A 9,111-nucleotide genomic window follows, 5' to 3' on the forward strand; every position below is an offset into this window, starting at 1 on the left:
GACTTTATGAAAAAGCAGATTAATTTGGTGGATTTTGGAGATAATTTTGTAAAAATGTTGAATGCAATCTATGCCACACAAAAGGCCAATGTATTATTAAACGGAGAAATTACCAAATCATTAGAGATAAGGAAGGGAGTCAGACAGGGATGTCCGCTTTCACCTCTGCTTTTTATAACTATTTTGGAAACTTTGCTGGATAGAATTAGATTAAATAAGGAAATTAAAGGAATTAAAATTAAAAACCAAGAATATAAATTACAAGCCTTCGCAGATGATATGGTTTTTGTCATAGAAGACCCAATAGGCTCAGGACCAGCTCTACTAAATGAAATAGACAAATTCGGTAAATTAGCAGGATTAAAAAATTAATAAGGAAAAAAACCAAAATTAGTTAAAAACAACAAATAGTAAACAAACAAAAAAAGGAAGAAAAGATGGGATTACAAATTGTAAATAAAATTAAATATTTAGGAATCTGGTTAAGAGCTAGAACATTAAACCTGCGAGAGGATAATTATACTAAATTACTGAAACAGATTGAAAAGGACTTGGAAAATTGGAATAAGATGCAAATTTCATCATTAGGTAGAATAGCAACAATCAAAATGAATGTTCTACCTAAAATATTATATTTATTTCAAACAATCCCGATATTGCTGGACAAAAAATTCTTTAAAGATTGAGATAAAATTGTAATGAAATTTATCTGGGCAAAGAAGAAAACAAGGGGAAAAAATTATTTACAAGATAATAAAAGCAGGGGTGGATTCAGACTACCTGTCCAGGAGACATATTATACAGCAGCAGCATTAGTGTGGATAAAAGATTGGATTGACTGAAGGAATAACAGGATTTTACAATTGGAGGGACATGATTTACAACTAGGCTGGCATGCATTTTTATGGAACCCAAATAGTAAAAACAATTTATATTTTACCAGACATGTATTCCGAAAATCTTTACTTAAAGTTTGGACTGAAATAAGAAAGAATCATTATACTAAAATCCCGAGGTGGTTCTCAACGATGGAGGCAATGTTTCATTTAATCACGATGGACATCAGTAAAAAACTTAAATACTACCAAATATTAGATAGCGAGGGAAGAATTAAAACGAAACGGGAACTAGAATTACAAGAGATAGCTATTGATAATTGGTCATACTTTCAAATAAAATTGAGATACAACAAAGACGTAAAAGAATATGGAATTGAGGTAAAAGATACATATTTGGATAAAATACTTCTAAATCCTGAGAAAAGCTCAATTTCCAAATTATATAATTATTTATTAGAATATGAAATGGCCGAGAAAATTGTGAAAGGTCCCATGTTGGCTTGGGAATTTTTTTTTGGTTATAGCATTGATCTGGATGACTGAGAAGAAATCTGGCAGAAAAATTTGACACTAACCAAATCAGTAGCGCACAAGGAGAATTTATACAAAATGATGTACAGATGGCATCTGGCGCCCTCCAGATTGGCCAAAATATTTCCGACAGCCAATCCTTGCTGTTGGAAATGTAAAGGGAAATTTGGTACATACTTTCATTCATGGTGGACTTGTCCTGAGATAAAGAAATATTGGCTAAAAATAAAATGTGGATAGAAGAAATTATAGAGAGTGGGCTGGAGTGGAAACCGGAACTATTTTTGTTGGGAATGATTAAAGGGGACTACCCCACTAAAGTAAAATATCTGACCATCCATTTATTAACTGTGGCACGTATCTCACTAGCACAATATTGGAAAAACCCAAATGTACCACCAATTCAGGTTGTTATTCAGAAAACATATGAATGTGCCCAATTGGAGAGGCTTACACTTAAAATTAATGGGAAGGAGGATACAGATTATTACCAGATATGGGACAAATGGCATAAGTGGGTAGACAATAAAAGGGGAAACATATAAATGAACCTAAGATACAAATTATATCCAGCGATTCATAATATATTAAGTACAATTAAAGGTTTTAAATCTTCTTTTCTTTGTTGCTACTATTATTAGTATTAGCTATTTATAATATTTTTGTGTTTATTAGTTAAAAAACATGAATGTATTAGTAATAGAAGAGTGGTTATAATCCAACGTGAAAATAAATGGAGTATATTGTGAATTATTTAGTACTTAGGATGTGATAAGGTGTGAATATGTGACTAGTACTAGCCAATAATGATTTTTGGACTCACCAAATTCGACAACAAATGTAAAAAACTATGCGTTATTATTGTTTCTGTATTTTTGAAATTGTACATTTTTAAATTTGTAAATAAAATTGTTTTTAAAACTTAAAAAAAAGAAAGAAAAGGAAGGAAGGAAGGAAGGAAGGAAGGAAGGAAGAAAGAAAGAAAGAAAGAAAGAAAGAAAGAAAGAAAGAAAGAAAGAAAGAGAGAGAAAGAAAGAAAGCTAAGGTGAAATTCAGAGAATGGTGTTGGAGTAAATCATTTTGATGATATTTCCTTTTATTGTGTCATGCCTGTAATTCTATTGGTTACTGTTTTTTCTCCTTTTTTTCCCTTTGCATAATATTCCTTACCCATACTAAACAGTATGACAATATGTAAGTATGTATATATGCACCAAGGAAGCCTCCTGGGTAGCCAATTCAATTTTGCAGATCAGGTACTTTTGAGCAGAAATATTACTAGAACACAACCGTGTTATCAGTATGAAGAAAACTAATGTTATTATGCAAATTCCATTTCTTCCATACACAAGTAAAACATCACAACACACATGCAAAAGGTCTGGAGCTTCTCTCACGAAAGTCATTTTGTTATTTGCCTCTTATCCTCTGCATGGATAGTGATGCTATTGAGAGGGCTGAGATTTGTTTAGCAAATATCTGTGTCTCGTGCTGTGAAGTTTTGGAAAGTAAGCTAACAACCATTTGAACTGAGCTGAAAGTGAGATTTGATAACAGCAAAGCTTTTGGACAGCCTTCAGAGCACTTACTACAATAATCCGCATTACCAAAGCTCTGGTAACTAAGGTTAAGTTTTCTTTGTCTAGGAAAAATTGTAGTTAGCCCTCGTTGTGAGGGGGAGGGGCAGGTCTTCAATCTTTTTAAAATGTGTAATATTTTATCTACTTGTGAAGGTCACTGAAGTATCCCTATGTAGATCTTGAAGGAAACAGGAGTCTCCTTCAGGAAGAGTGGCCTTAGGATTCATACATCATGGTGTGCTGTGTTTTGATGAATAGGTTACTACTGCTTAATAATGGTAATAATAGACTAGTTTTATGAACATCAGCTAAATTCATCATCTTATGAAGGCATAATTAAACAAGCAATGTTTTGTTATAATAATGCCCTTTGGGGAATTAATCCTCAATCAGTGGAAAGAAAGAAAAGAAGAAAAGAAAAAAGAAAAGAAAAGAAAGGAATAGAAAGAAAGAAAGAGTTTTACCTGCAACCCACTCTTGGTTTCCAATACAAGTAGTTCTTGACTTATGACCATAATTGAGCCCAAAATTTCTGTTGCTAAGCAAGACAGTTATTAAGTGAATTTTGCCTCATTTTATGACTTTTCTTGCCACAGTTTTTAAGTGAATATCACTGCAATTGTTAAGTTAGTAACACGGATATTAAGTGCATCTGGTTTCCCCATTGACATAAAAGATGATCCCGGGACATTGAAACCTTTATGAATATGAACCAATTGCCAAGCATCTGAATTTTGATCTCGTGACCATGGGGATGCTGTAATGATTGTAAATGGGAAAAGCAGTCATAAGTCACATTTTTCAGTGCCGTTGTATTTTTGAATGGTCACTAAATGAACTGTTGTAAGTCAAGGATTACCTATGTCTTTGTGGCCTATATTTCCAGACTCGTGTTTTTACATTTTTAGATTTATAATACTTGCCATAAACTTTGGAGAGCCTAGAGGCATCCATTGGGTCCCTAAAGCCCCCATGGCTTAAAAATTATGATGCTGAAACACAGAGAGCATTCTTCTATCTGCATGTGTAAATTACTTCCAGTTATAACAGTGTAAGCTGCTGTTTTTAAAAAGGGAAATTAAAATCTGGGCTTTCAAATAACAAAAACTAAGAACAGTTGCATACAAAATATAATTATTGTAGTCTGATTCAACACTTTTTATGACATGATTTGCACAAAAAGTTCACCTTACTATGCTCTCTGCATGATCCACTTCCAAACCAAGAGAGATAAATCACAGTGCATTGGTTCTCATCTCAAAGGATGTATAAATCTGATGGAAGCTTAAAGCTGTTTAGAAACCTGCACTGATTAATGAGCTAATTATCACAATCATATCTGTTGTGTAAGAGAATAAGAAAATTAGCAAAACATTTATCATGTGACAAAGCTAAATATATTGCTTCAGTGGAACAAATATATGTGTGTGTGTGTGTGTGTGTGTGTATGTAGATTTTCACGGGTACAGGTATGCAGGTCTTGGCGTGTTCAGGTCTTTTCCCGTATAAGATTGAGAGTATCTTGGCGATGTTTTGACGAGATCCCACTCGCCATCTTTAGGCTGGTGCTTTCAGCTTTGTGCTTGTGTGAGCAAAGCATGATCTGAGCTGCCGTCTTTCTATAAATACTGGTGGGGAGGTTGGCTGTGTTGTCATTTCTTGATTGGTTGAACTGGTAGACAGGTGACTTACCCTCTGGAAAAAAAATAATATGGGGGTAAGACACCCCTAACACTCCTCGGGGTGTGTGTGTGTCTTAAAATGGCTTCTACTGTACAGCTCAGTGGAGTTGCCATGGTAACGTCTTCACAGTACTCCATAAGTGGGCTCCCTCTGGTAAGGGAGATTAGTTCTTACAAAAAACAAGGGGGCTCCCTCTGGTAAGGGGCCCTAAGCTTCAAGCAAAGAGGGCAAGTTGTCGGGGGAGGTGCCTGTTAATGCAAATAATCACCTCAAAGGCTGTTCTCTGTAGAATTTTTCCAACACTGTTTGGCCAAGTCTCTAATTCTCACCACAGTGAGAATTAGGTGTCTAATTCTCAACACAGTGGTTGAGGTAACAGGGCCAGGCCCAAGATGCCTCCAAGGAAACATCAGGCGATTGGCCAACTGCAATCAAAGGCTACAAAAATGAAACACCAGCATAGACAAGAAACTCCCAAGGAGAGGTATAGAAGACTTGCTGCACAAGAGAGCTACTACAGCTAGAACTTCAGAGACAGTATAACAGCGTGAGTCCCGACTACAGGATAAGAGAGATAGAGCTTTGATTTGACACTATAAATATAATTCATTCCTTTTCCTGTCTAATACAGGATTGGGATAAATAAATACCCGTGCAACGCCGGGTTATCAGTTAGTCATGTAATAACAAATACGTGTGATCTTCAGGGATAGAAACAAGGCCTGAATGGATATGATGCAGCCACCTTGCTGCAGCTAAATAGATCTGAGGTAATACTTAGAGATTCTATGTGGGAACCTACTATAACCTCTTGTTTTTCATTTGGCAAGACATAATGAAATATAAACACATCAAATAAGGCTGACATTTACCTATGGCAGATAGTGGTTGGTGATAGTATCAGGCATCTGGCAAGTTTTAAAACATTGTAAGGACCATGACAGAAGATCTGTTTAGCATATAGGAGATCTCAGGCCAGTCTCCAGCATCTCTGCTTAAAAAGAACAGAGTCAAAAGGAAACTTCTATGCCTGAAAACCCGGAAGCTGCTATCTGTTAGCAAGCAGAGAACTTGCCTAAAAGAATACACAACCTGATTAAATCCAAAGCAACTTTCTAAAACACATCCAGTCTCTTCTAGAGACAAAGTGAGGATATTGTGGTTTCCCAGTGTTGTTTAATTACAATTTGCAGAAGCTCCTGCCAGCATGCCCAGTAGTAAGGGATCCCAAATGTTGTATTTCAACAACAGGTCCTTGGTGCTCTCTGAGCTTGGTTGTTTTCTTGAACAAATTAGGTACATTACCCAAATTAGGTAACATCATCAGTGCAAGCTAGCACTAATGATGTTACCTAGTTTTGGTAATGAAATGTCTGCAAGAAAACAACCAAGCTCAGAAAGTACCAAGGACTACCCAAAAAAGGGTGATCTACAGATAGTCCTTGACTTACAACAGTTCATTTAGTGACCATTCAAAGTTACAACAGATCTGATAAAAGTGACATGAGTGTCTTTTTACGCTTACAACTGTTGTAGCATCCCCATGGTCACATGAACAAAATTCACATGCTTGGCAACTAACTCATATTTATTATGGTTGCTGTGTCCTGGGATCATGATCACCTTTCACAACCCTAAAGTCAATGGGGAAGCACTTAACAACCATGTTACTAACTTAATGCTTGCAGTGATTCACTTAACAACTGCAAGAAAGTTTGTAAAACAGGGCAAAACTCACTTAACAAATGTGTCACTAAGCAACATAAATTTTGGGCTCAATTGTGGTCTTAAGTCAAGGACTACCTGGATAGCATTTACCAAGCAATTCAACCCTTACACACACAGCAGAGAATAGTTCGGAGGGGTCCTTGGTGCAAGAAAAGAATCAAGCTCAGAGAGCACCAAGGACCCCTCATTTCAACCCTGAGCTACAAATATTGGCCTTTATTGGAGAATACAATCTGGACTTTCAGAGTCTTTCAATAATGGTGCACCCAATTAAAGCTCTGCACAAATGTCTTCCAGTGCAATTAACAAAGTGGTGTGTGTTACTCTCTTGACTGATTGTTTTGTTTTTCTGCCTTTTATAGTGAAAAGAACTTGCAGTGTAAGGAAAAAAAGTTCCAAAAGCTAGTCAAACTCACAATTAACAAAAAGATTGATAAAGGTTTTGAACCTGCCAACTTCTAGTCCCTGTGCAGAAAATATCACAGTTTGGCATAAATTTGCTGTTTTACACACACCATACACACACAAACACACACCCCTATGGGATTTGATCTGTTCACACTGCACATTTCATCTGAAGTATACTTAATTAGCAATTTCTGTTTGAAACAGCAAGTTTTGTATTTGACTAATGCTCGTGGATTCCTTCTTTTTGAAATAATTTCTGGTATTATTTTATTCAGGAATAGGGTGACCTATTTCAAACATTACCAAACATTACTACTATTGTCTCTTTTCTGAATGTATCAAAGATGGATGAGCTAAATTACTTGCTAAGCCATTCATGCCTTCCAAAGGACCTATTCTCAGGTAGGCATTAATTATGATCAGTTAGGCTGATAAACAACTTCCTTTTAAAGAAAAAAATAACAATAATTCACAAAAGAACTGTTGTTTTGAAGCACATAGCTTTAAACTCATATATAGAGATGGAGTAAGATGAAGCCACATCTTTGAACAGCAAGCATAAGTCCAATGATTTTACCATTAGCATCTTCATCAAATGCTTTTTTATTCTAAAGAAAACAATTGAAAGGAAAATTTAATCACAATATCAATGTGATATAGCCAGATTCAGGTAACAGATTAAAGATACAACAGGTATTGCTTTATGATGAATGAAACCTACCATATTTAATGTATTTGCAAATAGCTGAAAAGATAAAAAGCAGTCTTAAAATGCCTGTGATATAAAGTCACTTATTAGGTCATGTGTCTACACTGTTTGTGAAATATGATATGGAGACGAATTAAACACTGCATGAAAAATGGATGCAAAATTTTAAAGAAATATCATAGTGGAACAATGGGAAACATAGGGAAAATCAGTAAAATTTGTTCTAAGCTACAACTTAAAAGAAAATTGGTATAAAAAGTTTTATAAATGATATATAACTGTCAGTTATTGCTAAAACTAATCAATCATGTAACATCAAGTTTTGTCATTCTGCAATATCTTCTTGCAACTGTATTTTTGACAATTATATAAAGCAGGGGTGTCAAACTCAAGGTCTGTGGGCTGGATCCATCCCATGGGAGTGCTTAGATCTGGCCCATGGGGCCACTCTGGAAACAATGAGGGACCGGCCCATGGTGCCTCTGCCAGGGAAAACAGATCTCGGGAGGTCTGCATGCGGCCCTCCCGAGCTCCGTTTTCCCTGGCAAAAGGTTGAAGGAGTCCATCACAGCCGGAAACAGGGCTCAGGAGCCTGTTTTCACTGGTACAGCACTCGGGCCACCACAGGCGTCCCAACATGAGTGACATTGAGCTGACTGCACCTATCCTGGCCTCACCCACCTCGGCCCCCAGAGGTCAAACACAACCCTGATGCAGCCCTCAATGAAATTGAGTTTGACACTTCTGATATAAACTTTATTACAGTGAAGGACTAGCAGATCTCTACTTTTGATTGTTTACTTTTGTCGGATACTTATGTAATAATATAACTAATTAATTAAATAGTGAAGGCAGGGGAAGAAGGGGATCAGGTGAAAAGCGCGTCTTCCAGTCCAAGGCTTTTTCATGCATCAGGAAAATAAACAGTGGAAACATGTGAAGTACATATGTTCTTGCTGAACTGAAGAAATGTTTTGGGAAGCTGCAGAGGGATCTGGAATCTGAATATGATTTCCTGCAGGTTCTTGTCCTCGAGACAAATTTTGAATTATTATTGTAACATTTATTTCATGTTTAAAAAACAGAAAATGCTAATTTAATGACAATTGGTAGCAGTAATGAACATCAGATATTCGATCTTATATTTTGAGAGGTTGACAGCAACAATTACACTGACTAAGCGTAACTATATAAATATGAGGGTGAAGAACTGCTAGCGGTCACATCAGAGGCAATCCATTGAAGATACTCTTTTCCAGTTGCTAACATCCTTTCCCAAGAGAAATTAACTATCATTTGGGGAGGAAGGATGGAATTAAACATTTGAAACAACAGAATACAGAACATTCATCTGATTGAAGTCTGTTCCACAGATCACTTTAATAGCCATGATTAGTAAGCATAAAATTGTACCAATGAGTTAATTACTGCTTTTACTTATATTCATGAATGCTAAAATGTTCATTATTAGGAAAACAGAAACAACAACAGAGAGCCCAGCATTTGCACTACTGAAGGGTTGGCTCCTGCATATTGTACTGGCTGAAAAAAGGCAGGAAGAATTATTTATATATATTGGTTAGAGTATGAGCTGCAATGCAAATAAATCTGTTAATGTACATTGAACACTATT

Source organism: Notechis scutatus, chromosome 1 (genome assembly GCF_049901735.1).
Source record: "Notechis scutatus isolate UNSWTSFEM ecotype Mainland chromosome 1, rNotScu1.2, whole genome shotgun sequence".
In the NCBI taxonomy this organism is placed as follows: Eukaryota; Metazoa; Chordata; class Lepidosauria; order Squamata; family Elapidae; genus Notechis; species Notechis scutatus.